Source organism: Squalius cephalus, assembly GCF_949319135.1.
Source record: "Squalius cephalus genome assembly, chromosome: 16".
Lineage (NCBI taxonomy): Eukaryota > Metazoa > Chordata > Actinopteri > Cypriniformes > Leuciscidae > Squalius > Squalius cephalus.
The window spans coordinates 13,760,644-13,784,741 of record NC_137137.1 but is presented as its reverse complement, the minus strand read 5'-3'; the positions used below and the strand labels follow the sequence as shown (position 1 = coordinate 13,784,741).

The 24,098-nt window shown below is 37.9% G+C and overlaps 1 protein-coding gene across 1 annotated transcript in view; it reads right to left on the bottom strand.

Moving 5' to 3' along the window:
- The window catches only part of gpr61 (G protein-coupled receptor 61), a 31,779-nt gene extending 9,452 nt beyond the window's left edge, over window positions 1-22,327 (bottom strand). Inside the window, exon 1 of the mRNA XM_079897471.1 lies at window positions 22,083-22,327. The gene's annotated coding sequence lies outside the window, so the exon portion shown is untranslated. The remainder of the gene's footprint in view (window positions 1-22,082) is intronic.
- Window positions 22,328-24,098: the final 1,771 nt, after the last annotated feature.

Below are 24,098 nucleotides of genomic sequence, written 5' to 3'. Positions count from 1 at the left end.
GAAGGGGTGGTATAATGCCCCTTTTTTACAAGACTGTGTATGTGATGTTTTAGCTCAAAATACCCTACAGATCATTTTTATATAGCATGTTAAAATTGTCCCTTTTTGAGGGTGAGCAAAAATGTTGTTTTGTGTGTGTCCCTTTAAATGCAAATGAGCTGCTGCTCCCGGAACAGAGGGTTACACTTCAATACACTTCAAGAGCTTGTGTGTTAGCAGGTAGCTTGCAGACACGCACTAAAATGTCAGAAACTGTTCTGCCTTTTATGTTCAAACCAAAGTCGGACATTGATGGAGAGACTCAAGAAGAAGTGACAAGTAGAATGCAACAGGACGTTTCTGAATGGTTAGTTGTAGCTGATGTGGAGTTAACTATCTTCAAGTCATTAATTAGCATTTTCTTTAATGATAATCTTTAAATCGCTAGTGTGAGAACTGTTGTAAGATGCCTACAGAGTGACATGCTATTGCAATAAATGTGAAAAGACAGATGTGACAGCTTGAGCAGACTCCCAAATGTGCTCTACTACAACAACTCTTCCTCTTCTCAACACTGCTTGCGTGTTCCCGGGGGCGGGTTTTATGTAAATTTTAGGGTTTGTGATGTCACTAACCCGGGAGGAAGCTTGTGTAGCCCCTACCAGCCGTTTGCTGTAGTCCTTAAAAAACGATTACTGTAAAAGAAAATATCTCCCTTTGCTTTGAACTTTGAGCGTCGTAACTTTGCAGATGTTGTCTATGCTCAAACAGCAACATTACACACAAAATAAAGTTAGAAAAGTGAAATCATAATCAACCACCCCTTTAATTAGACAAAAATTTACAATATTTAAATAAAAAATCATGCAAAATACAGTAAAAAAAAAAAAAAGCAAAACAAGTTACTTTTTAAAAATCTATACATTTCCCACAGTGCAGCAATTCAGGATGTAATGAAATTTGTCTTAAATTTCACTAGTTGGATTTGTCCAATTATTTGTGGCAAACTTGCAATTAATGTGCAGCAAATTTATGGCCAACAAAACTTAAACGCATGTGAGCTCACACCAACTTTGCAGCAATATTTACCTGAACGCTGTGTTACTGTAAGAGATTCCATATACATTTTTAGGATGCACAGGAATCATCTAGGAAACAAGATACTGTATAAATATGATGGACAAAGATCTCTGTCTCACTGGACAAAAAATCTCACATCACATATGGAGATGTCTTACTGAAATGATGAATCAATGACTCATTTATTTATTTCAGTAAAGCGGACAAACTGCAGATGCAAATAAACAAATTCCTGATGCATCATTATTCTCTTATTAGCATCAGATAAACAATGGCTAATTGCTAGCATATGCTCAATGGTTAAAAATCACAAGAATGCACTGAAATCTAACTCACACTGAAGTTTTGAAAAAAAAAAAAAAAAAAAAGATTAACAAATTAATTCGAATTTTTCTGTGACAATGCCCATGACGCACTCCATTGGCACGTTACAAGTTTTAGTGACAAATACCACTATCCATCCACTGGCACATGCCAATTGGTGAGACCCATTATAGATTTATTTCGCATCCTTCCTAGAATGGGCAGTTTCTGACTTTGCGTGATAAACAACATACAATAGCACTGGTATTACAGTGGCACATGCCACTCAAATGCAGATGTGCCACAAACTGACAAGTTTGAAAAAATATTACCAACTTTAATGTGTTTAATTGACCTTTTAAAAAAAAAAAAAAAAAAAAATGTCATTAGTCTATTTATATATAAATATAAGGACTATGATTTGAGAATGCATGAAAACTGACATCTATTTTGTAGTCCTTATCAGTGTTGGGTAAGTTACTCTAAAAAAGTCATTAATTAGCCTACTAGTTACTAATTACATCTTCAACAGTGTAATTAGATTACTGTACTTATTACTATGCAATTACTTTCTAAATCCCATATCAACCTCAACCAGTTAAACAATACAAGGACATGAAAATGCTCTTTTAATTCTTTCAAATAAATAATAAAAAAATGCATACATTATTCTTGAACTGACTAAAGTATTTAAAGGGGGAATGTTACATTAAAACCATACATTTTAACAATTTAGTTTTTTTACATTTTTATGATTAATCCATTATTGTTTTATATAGAATTATTTATAGTCTATATATGATTTAATGCAATTACATCACTAGTAACTGTAATTAAATTATAGAATCCCTTACTTTTTCAACGGAAAATAATTGAATAATTACTTAAATTACAGTACTTAATTTTAGTAATGAATTACACCCAACACTGGTCCTTATGTAGCAACTTCAAAGTTCACATTTGAGGTGTGACTGTATGTAATTTATGTTGTAGAACAAAACACGACAGTCGCTTCAAGTAATGTTTACCGGCACAGACCTTACTTTACTCCAAAATCAAGAACTGCTCATCTAAAAACCCATTAGAAATTACGAAACAGACTGAACATTCTCTTTCTGTGAGAGTAAAACTCACCCAGAGAAGAAATAATAATAAAACCCTTATGAATAATTGATAGAACGATGAACAGGACTGTAGGACTTTCAATAAGACAATATAGTCAGTAATTTTAGCGCAAGAAACCACACACATTTAGTTATTACAACGCAAGTGCTGTGGATTTTTTCAAGAGGAAAACAAACATTTATGACAATAATATTTTTCATTTTAGCTAAGCTTAGAGGATGAACTGTTCTAGCTCCCCTGCTGTTTATGTCTATGTAAACAGAGCATTGGGAGATCAGCCCTGAGAGACTGCGGCTTGCAAGGCAACGCATTCAGACACTTGAGACCCTTTTCATTTGAGATTTTGTAACTTTTTGCTCCAGAGAAAACACAGCCACAGGGGCATGGAGCTGTTGTTGGCCGATCTGGATCTGCGATCACAGTGATGCATGACTTGATCTGGTTCTTAGTTCACTGACATGAGTCTTCCTCCCTTTGTTTGTGGACAACCAGTACAGCAGCTTACATTGGATCGCGACATCAGTGAATCAATAGATCATTAGCGAGACGCATGGAAAGACGCTTGGTGGGCTTACTGTCATTGAAAGGATTAATGGAATGGGAAAGATAACAATGGAGTGAAACAAGAACACCCATGTTTGAGTGAGGAGGCAGAGAAAGACAGCAGGCTGAAGGTGTTGAAAAAGACAGAAATAGCATATACTTGCTCAACCCGGCAGCACCAATCACAGGAGAGGCAAAATACAATGGTCTCCATGACAACTCAGAAGACCATAGACTCCAGGCTGCCTCTGAGCAATAACAGTCCAACCATCTCCCTGTGCGGCAGCCAGTTATAATCGACTGTATTTTTAGCAAGACGCTCCAAAAATAAACACATACACTTATCAAAGAGGTATGACTCATCCTTAATATCTTTAGTATCACCAATTATCAGCAGCTGACAGTGATGCTGCTGCATTTATACATTTCTTTAAATGAAAAAGTACTCAATAATCATTTGTCTGTCTCTGCACAAAGCATATTTGATACCAGTAGATATTTAAAAATGAAAAGGTATTTCATGCATTGTATTTGGGTAAAATAACATAACCATAACAATGCATAAAAAATATTAAAAATATATATATATACACATAGCAATGTGGGAATGAAAGATATTTCATTTTTATTAGGCTACACCAAAACAATAGTCTTCATGTTTTCATTTTTGTACAGTAGAGTAACTTGACTGCAGGGGGCGCTCTTAGATTAGAGAAATTGGGTAACAGCTGTGAAGGATTGCTGTTCGATTTCATAGTGTTCCCATGTGCCAGTGCCAACATTCTTAAATTATTATTGTTATTATTTTAATTATATTTTATAATGAAGAGCCAATGGGACGCTTCTCCATTCCTTGATTTCCAAACCGTGTCCTTACTGTTCTTAATTTTATTATGTTCTTAAAAATTCTGAATGGTAGCAATTCACAATCTGACTTGTGATGCAGCCTGGAATAAAGCACACAACCGTTAGACAAAAAAATAAAATAACCACACTTTTATTTCAAGTAACACAAAAATTGGACAGAAAATAGGCCTATATTAAAATAATATTATTAGATTTAACAGATTATTATCAAAATAAAGTAGTCCTACAAAGCTATTATTATCAGAGCATGTGAGCAGATAGCAGGGAGAGGATCAGTGAACAAGAGGATAGCGTAATTTTACCAGAGTTGCCCAGCACGGCTATACACACCATGTTACAACACAGTAGGGCTATTGCAAACAGAAACAAGTCCAGAGAAATTTCATGTCGGCACGTTTTTTAGCGGATTTTGCCTTTCCGGTGAGCATGAACGGTACATGCTTGGGCCGTGAGCGACTGAGCAGAGCGCGAAATGCCATTTTCGGCCAATAATTTACAGCAGCCGAAATTTCGGTGCATCGCTAAGTAAAAGTGTTACTATGATAAGTGCTACTACTACTAGGCTACTAATAATAAAAAAAGACAAGTGCTACTATGATAATTCAGGTCGAATTTCTAATTGTTACTTAGCTTCTCTACTCCTTCGATGGCAAAGTCATCCCTTCCATCCCAAAAAAACAAACACAGAACAGCTACCTACATAACACAATAGTCCAAGTAACTAATATATTACAAATGTGACAAGATTACGGGGTTATACCAGGATTTAAAAGGGCAACCAAAAGAAAAACCCTATATTAGGAGTATGTTATCTCACTTTTCGTAACCACTTTTGGAGCGGGTGGTGGAGGAGGTTTAGATGTTCCAGTCTTAGAATAATAATAATGCAAATGAACAAACAAGCGAAGATGACACACAAGTATATTCAAGCAAAATACAGCATATCTTAATTCTGTGAAACCAACGTTACTCACATATCGAGAGGAAATGAGAGGAGGCTTTGGACAGCGCTCTGAAAGGAGGATGGGATCTTATGCTTTCAAGGCTAGCTTGCTATTGCTAGTAGGCTATCTCCGAAATTGCTTACCCTACCTTTAATCATAATTTTTTGTACTTATTAAAATGTATGGCGAGTCAAGCATTTTTGGGAAATGGTATACTGTAATTAAGTAAAGATTGTGTAGGGTAAACGTACCTATTAAGCTCAAGTACCCATTAAGCACACTACCATCTTTGAGCTCAGATTATTAAATATATATATATATATATGTATTATCCTACTAATTATCCTACTATTATCCTAATATAGGCATTTTGACAGTCAAAAATAGTCTATCTCCAAATGCAACGTAACAGCGAGGAGAGTAAAGATGGAAAGCTCCTAAAGCTTAGTTCCATATAAATTCACGGATAATTTGTTGTTTTGTTGTTAGTGAAAATCAATATTGACCTTGTATTTGAAAAAGGATGCTCATATAAGAAGCAATACTAAAATTAAGAGTCAGTTCATTAGCATTCAGAGATCGACTATTTTTGACTGTCAAAATGCTGGCGGTGAGTTGTTCAAAATCTTTCTTTTTAGTAAACTCTGTGTACACAAAAAAATTTTCTCAATGCTCGAGTTCATGTGAAGAGCCCCTGGTGATACTTCGAGCAAAGTTCCATGTTGTGTTGAGCCTTCTTAGTGTTTTAAAAATAGTGATTTTTGATGCTATCATAGAAGTGCCCCATGCACTCCCATTCAAAAGGCAATTTGACCGAAACGAAAATACGGTCAAACTTAAAAGTGGCGTTTCCATTCTAATTATGCTTTTAAACAAAAGTTTGCCTCGGGTAGCCTAGATTAACAAAAAGACCCTAGGTTGCATTTTGGCGAGAGTTAGCCTACCCTTTAAGCTCATCCACATTGAACGTCGATGTAATTACTTCATAAACAGACTTTAAATATTAACTGATGGTTGTCACTTTAAGTTAATCTTTATAAAATAATTAATAACTTATTTTCACAGCCTTAAGATGACAAAATCTAGACAGAACTATAGTTTATTCTAGTGTGATTTCGGAGCTCTTACACATACACACGGGAGTGTTTGAAAGCAGGTGTCTATCAGCGGATCGGTTTATCAGTGGATATATCAGGGATCCTCTGATAGACGTAGCTTTCAAACACCCGTGTATCTGTGCAAGCGCTCGGTGAAGACAACATGTTTTTGAAGCTTTGATCATTGTAGCCAATCACAGACATATATATTGAGCATGTGAACGCAATGGCCAATCAGAGGTGTTTAAAGGAGTAGTTCACTTTAAAATGAAAATTAGCCCATGATTTACTCACCCTCAAACCATCCTAGGTGTATATGACATTCTCGTTTCAGACTTGATAAAAGTGCTCCACATGGCTCCGGGGGGTTAATAAAGGCCTTCTGAAGCAAAGCCATGAGTTTGTGTAAGAAAACTATTCATATTTAAAACTTTTTAACGTAAAGTAACTAGCTTCTGGCCAAACTAACATACGTATTCTAAAGCGCAACTTATGCGAGTAATGCGACGCAATTTACCCGTTTACCCTATACCCCTTGGTGCTCTTCGCAATCGCATGGCGATCAAAAAATTTATTTCGATGAAATGAATGTACTATACTTTTAGTTCAATAATGTTTAATATTTAATATTTTATGGTACTAATTTAAATTTTATTTATGCAGTAGTTATAATCCATTTATTCACTTTTTGAGCTTAGACCTGAAAATTCAATTTCCAACTTAAACTGTCGGTAGCTGCTCGCATCTCGGCCTGCCTGACAGACATTTCTTTCTGGATGTAGCCTAAACCTTGCAAAGAAACTTCATCCAGGAACCTTGGAGTTGTGATTGATGATCATTTGAACTTCACAGTCCTACAGATTTGAATTATACAACATTAGGAAGATCAGGCCCTTCCTATCGGAGCATAGTACACAACTCCTTGTCCAAGCTCTTGTTCTACCCAGACTGGACTATTGTAATGCACTCTTGGCAGGCCTTACAGCATGCACTGTTAGACCTCTGCAACTGATCCAGAATGTTGCACCAAGAGTGGTCTTTAACAAGCCGAAGGGAGCACACGTCACACCTCTCCTCAAAAAATTCAACAGGTTACCAATTGTTGCGTCTATCAAATTCAAGGCACTGATGTTTGCCTACAGAAAAAACACTGGCTCTGCACCCCTATACCTAAACTCATTACTTTAGATCTATGTGCCATCCAGAAACTTGCATTCTGCAAGTGAACGGTGCCTTGTGGTTCCATCCCAAAGAGGCACAAAATCACTTTCACAGACCTTTACCCTGACTGTTCGAAGCTGGTGGAATGACCTGCCCATCTCTACCCGAGTCTTTAGCCATTTTCAAGAAACTGCTGAAAACGCATCTTTTTCGGCAACACTTGACCCATTAGGCTAATACTAACACTTTTAAAAAAGTTATTATTAAATATCTAATAATAATAATAAAAAAAATTGCATATTGCATATTGTTGTCCTGGTTTGATTGCTTCAATTGCTCTCCTCATTTGTAAGTCGCTTTGGATAAAAGTGTCTGCTAAATGATTAAATGTATGTAACCAACCAATTAAATTAAAAACATCTTAAATGCATGATACAAATTGTTCAGCTCACCATCTGAAATAAGTGAGGTTAATGGCAGTATTTTTGAATCATTGCAAGATGTTAGCCTAGTTCTTTCTGGCCCTGAGCGTTTGTATGTGTGTAATCATAAGTACCCTGACAATTGTCATGGCCACAATTACAGACTTCAACTCCTTCAAACTTTGCAAGCTTTTTTCCAAAGTGATGGCCAAGGGTGATCAAATGGTGAGAGATTTTCTGTTTGTTCTGACTGTCAGCCAACCATTTGATCACCCTGGATATTCTAGATGAAATCACGGCAGTGAGTTTGAGTTGACATTGCTATTAGGCCTAGTTATAAGACTGCAGGATGCGTTTTTGATGATTGCCTCTTTGGGCCTCGGTAGCGACGAAGAGAGCAGCTCTTCTCTTGTTCTGACCTACTTACAGTTTCTTGAGAGCAGGAAAGTGTACCGCATTTCATCATACACACGCAATCACACAGCAGCACAAGCCTAGCCCCTGCTGGTCAGATGGACTTTTCACACATCACCTCTCATCTATCCAGCATGCACTCAAATACATCTTCTTCCTTAACAAGAACATCATGCACCTTTTTCCCCCCTTTGGAAGAGCCATGCTGACTCCACTAGGCGAGATAAGACAAATCAAACTACCAGGTTCTTTACATGAGTAAATTAGGCAATACTTTTTATCTAAAAATAATTCAATTTAATTTTCAAAGAATTATTTATTTCATGTAAAATACATTCAAAAATGAAATGAAGGGATTTCAGTAAGGTTTAACAGAGGCCAAATATCTCTTAACAAAACATTTTTAGCATTATATATAATGCCACTAATAAGTGTTAAAAGGGCACATTTTCTGCCTGCATGGGAGTCGGTATAATTATTTTAATTGGTTTTTATAGAGCAGGCAGTGCATCCATTGGCAACAGCTAAAGCCCAGGGGAGCCTGTGTGAAGTCCACAGGATTGCACTCACTGCATTAATGCCTGAACAACACAGAGAAACTGTAGGCTAATTATAGAAAACCAGGAAAAGACAAGCCCTGGGGTCTGAATTCCTGTTACAGAGATAATAACAATAATAAATAATAAACAGATAACCAGTCTTAATCATTGAATTACTCCAGCTTTGCATGCACACCATGGAAAGGGTTAGGGGAATGTGTTTGGTCCTAGCTGTCTAAAATGGCACACTTCATATGCACTTACGGTCTTGTGTACTTATAATGGTTGCTGCGCGTACATGTCCGTTAAGTCCACAAGACCATAGAATGTCCCATTTGTTGTTTTAGGTTTCAGCAACTGAATTGTAGGTTAACTGTATTTGGTTGACATAAATTGTTATAACTAGTATTTACATATTCCTTTACACATTTAGGCTATACAGTCTGAAGTCTGTAATATGCCGACTTAGTTCACTGAATCATTTAGCTGGGTCACCTGCATTTAAGAAAGCAAGCATTTTTGACTGTATTCTATTATAACCTATGGTCTTTCAAACCGGACTGGACAAAATTTGAGACAATATGGAGACTTTAGCAAGTACAATGCTGACCACGTGTCCACTGGCAATGGCATCGTAGTGATTATGATGAAGTAGGGTATCAGTAAACAAAACTCCATGATCCTCCTCATGATAGCTGCACAGAGACTACAGCTGCATCAAACCACATTCACCATCATCTACAAGTTCAAGTAAACCAAAGACACAGATCAGCAGGATTTCTATGACTAGTGTGATGAACCCACATTTATATTTTATTTCTCTAATGTTTTGTTTTATTTTTATATGATTCTGTGAGGAGAACATTCGAGATAAGCGCGACTTCGGTGGGATGACGGACAAGTTTCGGAGGCACTCCGTTGGCGCGAGGGACATGGTTGGACCGTGTGTCTTCTCACTTTTTGGATCCCTTTCTTTGTACATATCTCGCGCTGTCGAACTGTTGGATGTTTTCCAGGATTTTCGCGCTGTCGAACTGTTGGATGTTTTCCAGGATCTTCGCGCTGTCGAACTGTTGGATGTTTTACAGGATTTTCGCGCCGTCAAACTTTTGGGACAGTGACAGAGACACTAAGTTCGTGCGTGTGCGGCAGGTTAATCAAGATGGCCATGTCTAAAGGACAGTGAGATGTATCATTAGGTTTCAGGTTACCGTGGTAATGTTAACATGTTTTGAGTTGATTTGAATGTGAACCTTTTTGTTTAAGACCTGAAAGAAATAACAACTGTGATATAGTGACCTGTAAGTTTAATTCAATGGGTTTCAGATAAATGATTGAAACAGATCTATGACTCCATGCCTATATTTGCTGCCATCCTAGTACGTAACAAAATTGGGGGCTTCGTCCGGGATATTTACCATTTTGACGAGTCATTTGCGTTTGCATTAAGTTAGCATTTATTGAATCCAAGTGATTTTTTTTTTTTTTTCTCTTGTAATAATGGCAGCAACATTAAAAGAGTTTTTGGAATTACCTACTGTTAAGGGTCTGCAGCAATTGAGAAAAACTGATTTATTGGAAGTTGCTAATATGCTAAAATTAGCTGGTTTGAATGTAAGTTGCAGGAAAGAAAGGATTGTAAAGGTGATAGCACAACATTATCATGATGAGGGTGTTTTTACAAGTGAAGACTTGGCTCAATTTGGAGCGTCTGATGTGGAGCCTCAACCTAGAAGTGGCTCAGACATAGAGTTGAAAATACGACTGATTCAGTTGGAGAGAGAAAGAGAAAAAGAACGTGCTGATGAGAGAGAAAAAGAAAGACAGTTTGAACTGGATAAATTGAAATTGGAAAGAGACAGAGAAGACAGAGAAAGAGAAAGACAGGAACGGATGGAAAAGGAAAGGATGCTGATTGAAAGAGAAAGAATAGAGCTGGAAAGAGAAAAAATAGAAAAACAGCTTGAGTTAGCAAAGCTAGGAAAAGCAGATCCATTAAATACAAACGAATTCAGTGCTAGCAGAGAAGTGAGGTTAGTTCCTCCTTTTGATGAGCTGGAGGTTGACAAATATTTCCAGCATTTTGAAAAAGTGGCTGAAAGTTTGAAGTGGCCCATTGAGTATTGGCCTTTGATGCTGCAAAGTGTTATAAAAGGAAAAGCTCAACAAGCTTATTCAGCTTTGTCTGTTGATGACGCTTCAAACTATGATGTGGTTAAGCAAGCCATTTTGTCAGCTTACGAGTTGGTTCCGGAAGCTTACAGACAGAAATTTAGGAGTCTCAGAAAGATTGATAGTCAGACATATGTTGAATTTGCTCATGATAAGGAGGTGTACTTTGAGCGTTGGTGTACATCTAGAGCAGTCAATAGTGATTTCAAGAAATTGAAAGACTTGATGTTGGTTGAAGAATTTAAGCGGTGTGTTAAGGATGATATTAAGTCGTACCTGGATGAGAAAGATGCATCCACACTACATGAAGCTGCTAAGCTGGCAGATGAGTATTCACTCACTCATAAGTCTAAGTTTGGGTCCGATAGGCCATATCCACCTAAGAAGAGTGGTGGTAAACTTAATTCAGCCCAGACCACAGAGGTTAAAGACAGAAGTGCTGATGTTAAGAAAAAGTTTAGTGACACCAAGAAGGAGGCGCCTACGGGTCCTACGTGTCATTATTGTAAGAAACCAGGTCATGTCTTGTCGGAGTGCCTAATTCTTCAAAGAAAGAGAGAAAAGGGGCCCTCACCTAATGCTTTGGTGAAGTCTGTCACAGAAATGCCTATCGAGTTTGGTTCATGCGAACCATTTTGTCCTTATGATGCTAAAAAGGCTGAGTCGTCTGATTTTCTGAGGGAAGAGTTCCTTCCTTTCGTGTCAGAGGGATTTGTTTCTCCAAGTGAAAATTCTCCTTCTCAACCCATTCGAATTCTCCGTGATACTGGGGCTTCCCAATCGCTTCTGTTGAAAGAGGCATTGCCCTCCTGTGAAAGTGAAGACATTGCGATAGGGGACTTCATTCTTGTTCAGGGCATTGAGGGGAGAATTGTGACCGTACCTTTGCACTCTGTGTTTCTGAAGTCAGACTTAGTAACAGGACAAGTTAAAGTAGGGCTTATGTCCAGCCTCCCTGTCAAAGGTATTTCTCTTTTACTCGGCAATGACTTAGCTGGTGGAAAAGTCGTCCCCTCTGTTCAGTTAACTTCTAAGCCGAGCATTGAAGATGAGTCTAAGTTAGACTTGGAGTTTTTCCCTTCATGTGCAGTGACTCGAGCTATGGCCAACCAGGCAAGAGAAGAGGAGAACTCTGTGCAATCTAGCACGTTGTTGAAGCATGACCTTGATTGTTCAGGTCATAGGTTAGATAGTGGCTCTAGTAAGAGTTCATGTTTTAATGAGTTGTCAGATACTTTTCTGGGAGCAGTCTTTGATCAAGGTGTTAGTAGTTCGCCACAAGAAGATGGGAATGATTTGCATGTGTCTGATGGTTTATCTTTGTCAAGAAAGCAATTAATCACTGAGCAAAGCACTGATCCTGAGATTGCTGACTTGAGAGAAAAAGCTCTCCCTGATGACGAGATTGTCAAAGTGCCAGTTGGTTTTTACCTGGAAGATGGGGTTTTAATGCGGAAATGGCGTCCTCCTGATATTCCTGCCAATGAAGATTGGGCAGTTATTAATCAAGTTGTGGTACCTAAAGTTTATAGGAAGGACATACTTAACATGGCACATAGCTTACCTCTAGGTGGTCATCTTGGTGTTAACAAGACTGTTAACAAAATCATGAAGCAATTCTTCTGGCCAGGTTTGCGCAAAGATGTTGCAAATTTCTGTCGCACATGCCACACTTGTCAGATGGTGGGTAAACACCAGTTAGACCCTCCTGTGGCACCACTGAAACCTATCCCAGCCTTTGGTGATCCTTTCTCAAGGGTTATTGTGGATTGTGTGGGACCTTTACCCAGAACAAGAACTGGAAATGAGTACATGGTGACTATCATGTGTGCTTCAACAAGGTTCCCTGAAGCAATTCCACTCAGAAATATCAAAGCAGCCACCGTTTCTAGGGCCTTGATAAAGTTTTTCACTTTGTTTGGTCTGCCAAAAGAGATTCAATCGGATCAGGGTAGTAATTTTACCTCCGGATTATTCCAGCAGGTTATTTACCAATTGGGAATCAAGCAGATCACTTCCAGTGCATATCATCCTGAGAGCCAAGGTGCTTTAGAGAGATTTCATTCCACCCTGAAAACCATGATTCGGACATACTGCTTTGAGAATGAGAAGGACTGGGATGAGGGTGTTCATTTGTTGTTGTTTGCGGCTAGAGAGTCGATTCAGGAGTCTCTGGGTTTCAGCCCTTTTGAGCTGGTTTTTGGACACCAGGTAAGAGGACCGTTAGCCCTGCTGGGTGAGCAGTGGACTAACAACGACACTCATATTAATTTGTTGGATTATGTCCTTAATTTCAAGGAGAGACTTAATAGAGCCTGTGCCCTAGCCAAGGAGAATCTTGAGGCTACTCAAGGGAAGATGAAAACTTGGTACGACCGTAAGGCTAGGGCAAGAACATTTAAGCCAGGAGAGAGAGTGCTTGTTTTGTTCCCACTGCAGTCCAATCCACTACAGGCTAGATTCCATGGACCTTATGAGATCCATTCCAAGGTTAATGACCTCAATTACATTGTGACAACTCCAGATAGGAGAAAGGCCAGACAGTTATGTCACATCAACATGTTGAAACCCTACCATGATAGGTCTGTGCAGATTGTCTCCGTTGTTAGCCAGGATGAAAGTTCTGTAGATGATGATTGTCAGGAGGAGGAACCCTCCATCAAACCCGAAATCATTTCCTGTAAATTGTCCAATTCTGAGATTCTGCAGAACCTTGATGTGAAAATGTCACATTTAGAACCTTGGCAACAAGCTCAAATGATGGACTTGGTGCTTCGGCATCAAGATTTGTTTCCTGATGTTCCTAAAAGAACTCATGTAGCAGTTCATGATGTTGATGTGGGTAATGCTCAACCAATCAAACAACATCCGTATAGGATGAGTCCTGAGAAATGTAGGCTAGCTGAAGAGGAAGTGGCTTACATGTTAAAGAACAACATCATTCAGCCATCACACTCCAATTGGAGCTCTCCGTGTGTGCTTGTACCCAAGCCTGATGGTAGTACAAGATTTTGTACAGATTATAGACAAGTCAATGCTGTTAGCAAGACAGATGCTTTTCCAATCCCAAGGGTAGATGATTGTATTGACAAAGTGGGACAATCAAAGTTCCTCACTAAAATCGATTTGTTAAAAGGTTATTGGTGTGTTCCATTAACTGAACGAGGTAGAGAAATATCTGCTTTTGTCACACATTCTGGGCTGTACGAATATAAGGTTCTCCCATTTGGAATGAAAAATTCACCAGCCACATTCCAAAGAATGATTCATTCAGTGATCAAAGATTTGCCCAACACTAGCGCTTACATAGATGATTTGGTTACTGGGAATGAAACTTGGGAAAGTCATCTCAAAGATGTTAGCAGACTGTTTGAAAAATTGTCAGAAGCCAACCTAACAGTTAACTTGGCTAAGAGTGAATTTGGATGTGCTCATGTAACATATCTGGGACATGTTATTGGTCAAGATCAGGTAGTTCCAGTTGATGCTAAGATCCAGGCGGTATTGGCCTTTCCTGTTCCCACAAATAAGAAAGCTTTGAGGAGATTTTTGGGAATGGTGGGATATTACCGCAAGTTTTGTAAGAACTTTGCTGATGTCGCCTTACCCCTGACAAATTTGCTTAAGAAAAGAGAGAAGTTTGTCTGGAGCGAATCCTGCCAAAAGGCATTTGACAAACTTAAGTCCATGTTATGTCATTACCCTGTGCTCCAGTCTCCTGATTTTAATAAACCATTTTCAGTGGCCGTAGATGCTAGCGATGATGCTGCTGGTGCGGTGTTGTTACAACAGGATGAAAGCGACAATGTTGAGCACCCTGTTGCATTTTTCTCCAAAAAGTTCAACCGGCATCAAAGAAACTATTCAACTATCGAGAAAGAGCTATTAGCTTTGATTCTAGCACTACAGCAGTTTGATGTTTACTTATGTACATGTCAGAAACCCCTCATTGTTTATACTGATCATAATCCATTAGTGTTTTTGAGTAAGATGAGGAACAAAAACAGAAGATTGTTAAACTGGAGTTTAATTTTGCAAGAGTATGACATTGTGATAAAGCATGTTAAGGGTAAAGATAATGTTATTGCTGATTGTCTATCTCGATGTTAAAGAGTTATTGATAGACCTGTCTGAAAATTTTGATCTATGGGATCAAAATTTTCCCTTTTAAGGGGGAAGGTGTGATGAACCCACATTTATATTTTATTTCTCTAATGTTTTGTTTTATTTTTATATGATTCTGTGAGGAGAACATTCGAGATAAGCGCGACTTCGGTGGGATGACGGACAAGTTTCGGAGGCACTCCGTTGGCGCGAGGGACATGGTTGGACCGTGTGTCTTCTCACTTTTTGGATCCCTTTCTTTGTACATATCTCGCGCTGTCGAACTGTTGGATGTTTTCCAGGATTTTCGCGCTGTCGAACTGTTGGATGTTTTCCAGGATCTTCGCGCTGTCGAACTGTTGGATGTTTTACAGGATTTTCGCGCCGTCGAACTTTTGGGACAGTGACAGAGACACTAAGTTCGTGCGTGTGCGGCAGGTTAATCAAGATGGCCATGTCTAAAGGACAGTGAGATGTATCATCAGGTTTCAGGTTACCGTGGTAATGTTAACATGTTTTGAGTTGATTTGAATGTGAACCTTTTTGTTTAAGACCTGAAAGAAATAACAACTGTGATATAGTGACCTGTAAGTTTAATTCAATGGGTTTCAGATAAATGATTGAAACAGATCTATGACTCCATGCCTATATTTGCTGCCATCCTAGTACGTAACACTAGTCAAGGAGTGGAACTGCAACAGTGGAAGACAAATGATAGAGAACAGCGGAGTTAAGAGGAAAACTGTAACAACTGGATCAACAAGTATGTCAAACCTAATGAATGAGAAGATGCACTCAGAGAGAGCTAGATGAAGAGGCCAGTGAAAACCGCATGACCAAAGAGCAAATTAACAAACATCTTGAAAAGCAGAGACACCTTAAGGAGATAAAGCTAAAGAGCATCTCATTCAGTTCCCTCTCAAAGAATCAGATTCTCAGAGCATTATGATTACCTGCAGCACTTCACACCTCACAAGTGACTCCCTCATAAGAGACGCCATACATCGTGTCTAAACACAAGAAGGTCATTGAGCGATTCTCAATATCATATTTTATGAGCCCATGTCAAGCTCTGCGTCATTCTACTTTGCATTACCTTAAGGAAAACGTCTGGCAAATTCAGTCTGGCATTCTTTTGACATATTGCTAACTTGACTTTGCTATGTGGGGATTGTGGACTTTATTTCTTTAATTGCCATATATGTGGCTGAAAACCAATGCCTGCTCTGCTTATGAGGGTCTCACTAGCAAATAAGCTCACCTAGATTAGCAAACAAAGAGGCGTTTGCAGTTTTGAAGGCTCAGCTCAGAGAATGTCAGATTCCATTGCTAATACTAATTGTGCTGTTTTTTTGTTGTTTTTTTACAGTGGTTACTTACTGAGATGATGTTAAGGAAATGACTTTTTAACAGTTGAAGGGATGCACAGTATTTTACAAAACTATTAAGGACAGAAAAAGAAATTGAGGATGCAATAAAAGTATAAACAGAATATTCTACTTATTGTAGTACTGATGCTCATTTTAGCAATGTAGAGGAATTATTTATAGCCCAGTTGTTCATGTAACTACAGTGAGGAAAATAAGTATTTGAACACCCTGCTATTTTGCAAGTTCTCCCACTTGGAAATCATGGAGGGGTCTGAAATTGTCATCGTAGGTGCATGTCCACTGTGAGAGACATAATCTAAAAAAAAAAATCCAGAAATCACAATATATGATTTTTTAACTATTTATTTGTATGATACAGCTGCAAATAAGTATTTGAACACCTGTCTATCAGCTAGAATTCTGACCCTCAAAGACCTGTTAGTCTGCCTTTAAAATGGCCACCTCCACTCCATTTATTATCCTAAATTAGATGCACCTGTTTGAGGTCGCTAGCTGCATAAAGACACCTGTCCACCCCATACAATCAGTAAGAATCCAACTACTAACATGGCCAAGACCAAAGAGCTGTCCAAAGACACTAGAGACAAAATTGTACACCTCCACAAGGCTGGAAAGGGCTACGGGGAAATTGCCAAGCAGCTTGGTGAAAAAAGGTCCACTGTTGGAGCAATCATTAGAAAATAGAAGAAGCTAAACATTAGGGCTGAACGATTTTGGAAAATAATCTAATTGCGATTAGTTTTACCAATATTGCGATAGCAATTTAATATGCAATTATTTTTTAAGATCTTTATCTTTTCTATTATTTCAACAAAAACAAGCAATACATCAATGTAAAATAGGATGGGAATCTTTAGGCACCTCATGAGCCGATCTAATTTTTTTCTTATTAATTAATCTTATTAATAAAACTTAAAATATTTATAATTATAAGTACTTTTAAAAAGAAATACACATTAAAAAACTAAATGTTCATCTCTTTTGAAATATAAGATGTGGTTTGTCCTGTCTGTTAATTTATTAACATCTATTAATTTCGCGTCATAAAAGCATTTTGAGATGCAAGTACATTTAACCACGTAGATGGAGTCGCTCACAGCCGCATGCTCAAGCGCTCTTCGCAAAGCGCGTGTGACTATTTGAAACTGAATGCAGCTTCTGTCGGTGATTTTCATATTTTTAATATATAAGCCAACTGCATTCCAAAAGACATATGATGCCTTCGTAGAGCATTTGTAAGGAAAATACCGGCGCCGGCGGGCGAGACTACAAGAGTAACATCAAGCAAAGCTCGCGTGACGCGTATCTTATAACGTTAGCGCATCTTGTGCAATGCAGCCCGCGAATGTCCTTGTAATTCGCTTCAACTTCTCCGAACTTTATGAAAGATTATTTTTCGGAAGGTTCGAGTGGTGTCGTGTGTGTGTGTGAGACAGAGGAATTAGAAGCAAGCAGAATATGGTTGTTTATAAAGCACACGCAGCGTAATCACGTATCTGTGTTTAAAACTAAGCTCATACTCTATTCTGAAATGATCTGAATAGATACAAAATCGTTGGAGAGAATCTATAACACAATATCACATAAATTAAACACAAACTGTTCTTTCCTGTAGCCTATGCCAGGTCTATAATAGCGTGCCAAGTTGATGCTTCCTCCGTAGTGCAGACTGCTTTACTCCCGCGTGTCACGTGACCAAAGTTTAATCGCAGCTTTTGCGGTTAGAAAATCGCGTTTCATCATATCGCGATATTATCGCAAATGCAATTAATCGTTCAGCCCTACTAAACATGACTGTCAATCTCCCTCGGACTGGGGCTCCATGCAAGATCTCACCTCGTGGGGTCTCAATGATCCTAAGAAAGGTGAGAAATCAGCCCAGAACTACACGGGAGGAGCTGGTCAATGACCTGAAAAGAGCTGGGACCACCGTTTCCAAGGTTACTGTTGGTAATACACTAAGACGTCATGGTTTGAAATCATACATGGCACGGAAGATTCCCCTGCTTAAACCAGCACATGTCAAGGCCCGTCTTAAGTTTGCCAATGACCATTTGGATGATCCAGAGGAGTCATGGGAGAAAGTCATGTGGTCAGATGAGACCAAAATAGAACTTTTTGGTCATAATTCCACTAAACGTGTTTGGAGGAAGAGGAATGATGAGTACCATCCCAAGAACACCATCCCTACTGTGAAGCATGGGGGTGGTAGCATCATGCTTTGGGGGTGTTTTTCTGCACATGGGACAGGGTGACTGCACTGTATTAAGGAGAGGATGACCGGGGCCATGTATTGCGAGATTTTGGGGAACAACCTCCTTCCCTCAGTTAAAGCATTGAAGATGGGTCGAGGCTGGGTCTTCCAACATGACAATGACCCGAAGCACACAGCCAGGATAACCAAGGAGTGGCTCTGTAAGAAGCATATCAAGGTTCTGGCGTGGCCTAGCCAGTCTCTAGACCTAAACCCAATAGAGAATCTTTGGAGGGAGCTCAAACTCCGTGTTTCTCAGCGACAGCCCAGAAACCTGACTGATCTAGAGAAGATCTGTGTGGAGGAGTGGGCCAAAATCCCTCCTGCAGTGTGTGCAAACCTGGTGAAAAACTACAGGAAACGTTTGACCTCTGTAATTGCAAACAAAGGCTACTGTACCAAATATTAACATTGATTTTCTCAGGTGTTCAAATACTTATTTGCAGCTGTATCATACAAATAAATAGTTAAAAAATCATACATTGTGATTTCTGGATTTTTTTTTTTAGATTATGTCTCTCACAGTGGACATGCACCTACGATGACAATTTCAGACCCCTCCATGATTTCTAAGTGGGAGAACTTGCAAAATAGCAGGGTGTTCAAATACTTATTTTCCTCACTGTATGTTATGAATATATATATAAGGGATGTTAATTTACACAAATTCTGATGGATCGTCATTTAAATTAACGATCAATTCATCAATTAATTGTAAAATGAGTCAATGTGAATGATCATTTAATTCAATGACTTATTTAATATTCGAACAAAACGACAAATACAACGTGTCACCCATGCCGCAACCACCAACTCCCGCCATCTGAGCCACTGAAGACACAGTGGATGAATTTAATTTATGAAGGAAATGTGCTGAAGAAATTAGTTGATTTTATTATTTTGGGCAGTCGTGGTCTAATGATTAGAGAGTCAGACTGGTAACCCGAAGGTTGCAGGTTTGATTCTCAATACTGGAAGGAAATGACTGAGGTGCCCTTGAGCAAGCCACCTAACCCCCAATCGCTCGCCACAGCAAAATGGCTGCCCACTACTCCGGATGTGTGTGTCCATGGTTTGCTGTTTGTGTGGGTGTTCACTACTCCTAATGTGTGTGCGCCCTAAATTAGATGGAACTAATCAAAAACAAGATATTCCAGTGGCCTAAATTTGAGCATTGCTTAAATAAAAGAGCTCATCTTACATTATGACTGTAATGGAGAGAAAATGAGCAGTAATATCATTAGCCATTGTGTTTATAGTGGCTGTTTCTCAATGCTTTCAGTCCCTAACCAAAGCCCTGTAAGATGAGTATGATGGGAAATGTTTGCTGAGCCTTTTGGAGAGTGATGACAGACAAGCAGAGCAACAGAGTCTGTTTTATACTGTGATTATTCCTCAACCTGGACTGCTTCCTCTTTAACCCCTACCTGAGGGTATGATCAGGTTACCACCAGAATGACTGAGTTTAGTCTAGTGATACACAGTGAGGGTTCTCACAGACTGCTTGTCTTGGATGACTGTGCACTTCTCTAGCTTCCTGTACTACTCAAATTTTCTCTAGGGGGCGCCCATGTTTACGGTATGCTGAGGGTTGTGGATATTTATGCACCCTAGCCAACACAGGAAAACTGAAGAACCATAATCCAAATTATATAGATGAATCTGAAAAAAACGCATATCTATAACTAAAACACATATTCTTAAAAAGATGGATTATTCCAATATTACGATTTGTAAGACAATCTGTAAACAAATGTATTTGATTTAAAATATCAATCAAAAGGTTGCTCTGGTTACTAATAAAAAAAAAGCCTAGACAGAGAAACACTCAAAGCAACGTCATTAGTTATGTGAGCAATATGTATTGCTTTAGTAAAAAGCAGTAAATGTGTCTTTGTGTTTTATATGGGTGAAGTGTCCTTGGTTTAGTTATGGGATCCCAAGTGATTTAACTGTGCACTGCAGCATGGCATGACCCCTTCCAGAATACCGCAAGGTGTTTCATCCTGTTAGTCTAGGCTTCCTTTGACTAATGAGCTGTTTAGGAGAACAGGCCCATTCTCAAGATGCCATTGATGCCTGAAAATATCAAGATTTTTCAGGTTGTAACCACCTCAGAACATTGAAGGCCTAAATAAGTCCTATATATTACTGCCTTGCAAAGTGCTAAACAGTTATTTATAAGTGCAGCACTGTGTCCTACAAAAAAAAAACAGTTTTCTATATTAATATATTTTTAAATGTAATTTGTTCCTTTGAACCGTTGTGCTGCTTTAATATTGTTGTGGAAACAGTAATATTTTCATCAATTGAATGTGTCCTTGCTAAATAAAAGCATTCATTTATTTCAAAAGAAAAAAAAATCTTACTGACTTACTCAAATTTAAAACGGTGTATAAGGACTATAAGACAATCTTACTTTTATTTGAACCATGTGGAAAGACTGATATCAAAAACATTATTTTAAAAAGGGTGGAAAATGTCACTATGCATTTTCTCAGAAAATGCATAAAACATCATTTAATGCATAATTAATTTTATTATCTATTTAGCCAAGTAAAATTGTCAACTCAAATTTGTCAGATCTATCAACTTATCATGGAACAGCTGCTTAATTTCCCTCCAAGGATCAATAATTATAACTGAAAACCAAAGGTTGAAATTCAACACAACACGAAAAATCAAGAGTTTGAGACTACAGAAGAGGATTTTAGTATGCAGGAGGGAGGTTATTATAATGCGCTGAACTCAATGAATTGTCGGCTTGACTCCATGCTTGTTGAACAGAGCCTTCAACACAAAGACTCAAGGCTATTGGCAGTATTTGACAGGCCTGCTACATTTCATTACCTGAATCATGAAGTTATCCTAAGGTTATTGTGAGCTATTGTGTAGTAAACATTATGGATTCACCTTGCAGGCAGATTTTTTAAAATGCAGTGGGAAAGAAAGGCCTCCAATACTTTACAACACATTTAAGACTGATTTATTTTTAGTGTCTTATTATTCAAAAGGCTTTATACAGCCATTGTATGCGACTAAATTGTACACCAGCAAGTAAAAATATATGTAGCATTTACAAAAAGAAAACTGTTCCACTTACTCTAATGGTGCAAATTATACAAATGTATCCTTTAAAAAGAAACATTCAAAAGCGTAAAATAGACAGCATTCACAAAAGAAATCAGATGTGAAGCATTACATGCTCCCCTGCTTTCCAGGATAATCAATGAAAGCATTTCATAGAAAGAGCTGATTTCACATTCATGAAAGCATGACAAGCTAACTTTTGACCATTCACTCTGCACAAATCCACAGACGCACGGATTAAAACACACAGGAACGCGCACACACACACACCTTAATCACAATCCTTAATCTCATTCCTCAGAGTGAGTCCATATGTGCACCTGTGTGTTTCTGTGAGAAACGAGCAGGATGGAGGTTTTCACTAGATAGCAGGCTAGATGTTGGCTGCTTATAAACATTATGACAGCAAACATGTTGACCAGCTTTTTTCTCTGAGAACAAACAGCCAGTCACATACAATTCCCTGATCTAAGATTGATTTCTTTATATTGCCCACGGGTAGTCTATCTTAATTCTTAAAAATGAATAATAATAAAAACCTACTTATAATTAAGGACAAAACAAAAACTGCTTCGAACAATCCTGTAATTTACTCACCCTGACGTTGCCTCAAACTTCCAAAAAAAACAGATAAAAATAGTCCATGTGATTCTCGTGTGCATTTTTTCAAATCTTCTGACGTCGTACGCTAAATTTATGTGAAAAACAGCCCGAAATTTAAGTCGTTATTTAGCCTACTAAAAATTGAGGCTTTCCCGAATTCGAATCTTACGCGCTAGCACTTTGTTTGTTTACATTAGCGCAGCGAAGTGAGACACCATTAGGAAATCTCGTTGGTTCCCAGTTCCCACCCTTATTTTCAAAGCAGGTTTTTTTATTTTTTATTTTTTTATTTTTTTACAACATGATAGATTTGAATGTGTGAAAGGGAACAACCACTAGTTGGACTATTGATATGATAATTGTAAATTGTGTGATAATTTAGTAGACTAATGTTATAATATTATAATACGCTACTATATACTATGATTCAAAATACTAAAGGGTAAATTAATTTTAAAAGTGTAGAACTACTTTTTATTTGTCAGCACATACAATAACCCACTGCAGTTATTTATTGATTATTTAAAGTAGCACTAAGTATTGTGTTCAAAATATTTAAACGGTTAGTTCTTTATCTACATCTGTGTAGCGATATTATTGTGTGTGCCTATGGTTTACAGCTCAATATTATCAAGAATATATAGGAAGCAAACATTCGTGGAACAGAATATTCTAAGAGACCTCCACAATACAGGAAGACACTAAATCTTATCTGTCTCTAAGAATCTGCTTCTGTATTAGTTGGCTGTATAGCACAGAATGACAAAGATTAATGTGGGGGAAAGGATGTCACTAAAGCCCTTAAATCTCACCACAAGGCTGTGTGGCGGAGCACAAGATTACTACAGCTGAGTAAGAGCTTTACTTAACACCATGAAACAAATCAGTGTAATATAACTGAGTGGGACTGACAGGAAGAATCATTCTTCATTTCTTAACATTCTCTGTGAAGATAAACAAAGAGAACTTGTTCAAGCTGCTGTACTCCTGTTACAGGCAGCAGATTCAATGGAGTGCAACAACATATATTATTATACATTCATCACAATTTTAAAGTTTTTTTTTTTTTTTGTTATAGCTAAAATTATTTGTTTGACAAAAATCCCCCCAAAAAATCTCAATGTGTAGATCACAGCGTTTAATGTGCCTTTTTCACGAGTGTACACATACAACTGTTCCCAGAGTACAGGAGAGTGAAAGAGAGGTTTCACTTATTACGAGTATAATACAATGCTTAAGCGTATGAAATCTTTCCAAATCTGCAGCTCCTGCTGAATGATTATGTGGAGGTATTGCAACAGAATAAATACATTACAGCACAGTCTGTGTTCAGATTACATAAACTCATATTTGCCAGGGCCTTCAGGGACACATTGTGCCCATCACACAGAGCTCGATCCGAAGTTAAGATCTGTCTGCTTTTAGATCAATTTTAGAGGTACAATCATCCCTTTGCCCTTCAACCCAATGCAGACTTTTCAGGACAGCTTCACTTTATAACCAAATAAACTTTATCTTTAAAGAGTCATTTTATCTTACATAAAGAATTATATTGATAATTATTATATTATATTATATTATATTATATTATATTATATTATATTATATTATATTATATTATATTATATTATATTATATTATATTATATTATTTCAACAAAATATCTGTTCAATGAGTATGGAACACAGAAAAAATGGGCTGTCAAAATTCGACATAAATTAGGGGCTTTACAGAACAACATTTTAAAAACCTGTGAGTCTGTCACTCACTGTTTTAATTTGTGTCAAATTAAATACAGCATCTCAGGTCTATTGATGGTAAATTTCATTGTTGAGTTTCTCATAACAGTGCCACATGTTCATGTATCTGCACAATGGGCTCCATTAATCCTGCAATTAGTGGGATAATTATCTTGTAAATCCACAGGAATCTTAGCCATCAGTCAGAATACTTGGCGGCTTATTGCACAATAATCAATAACGTGTTGGCTGTGATCCTCAGTCATCACAA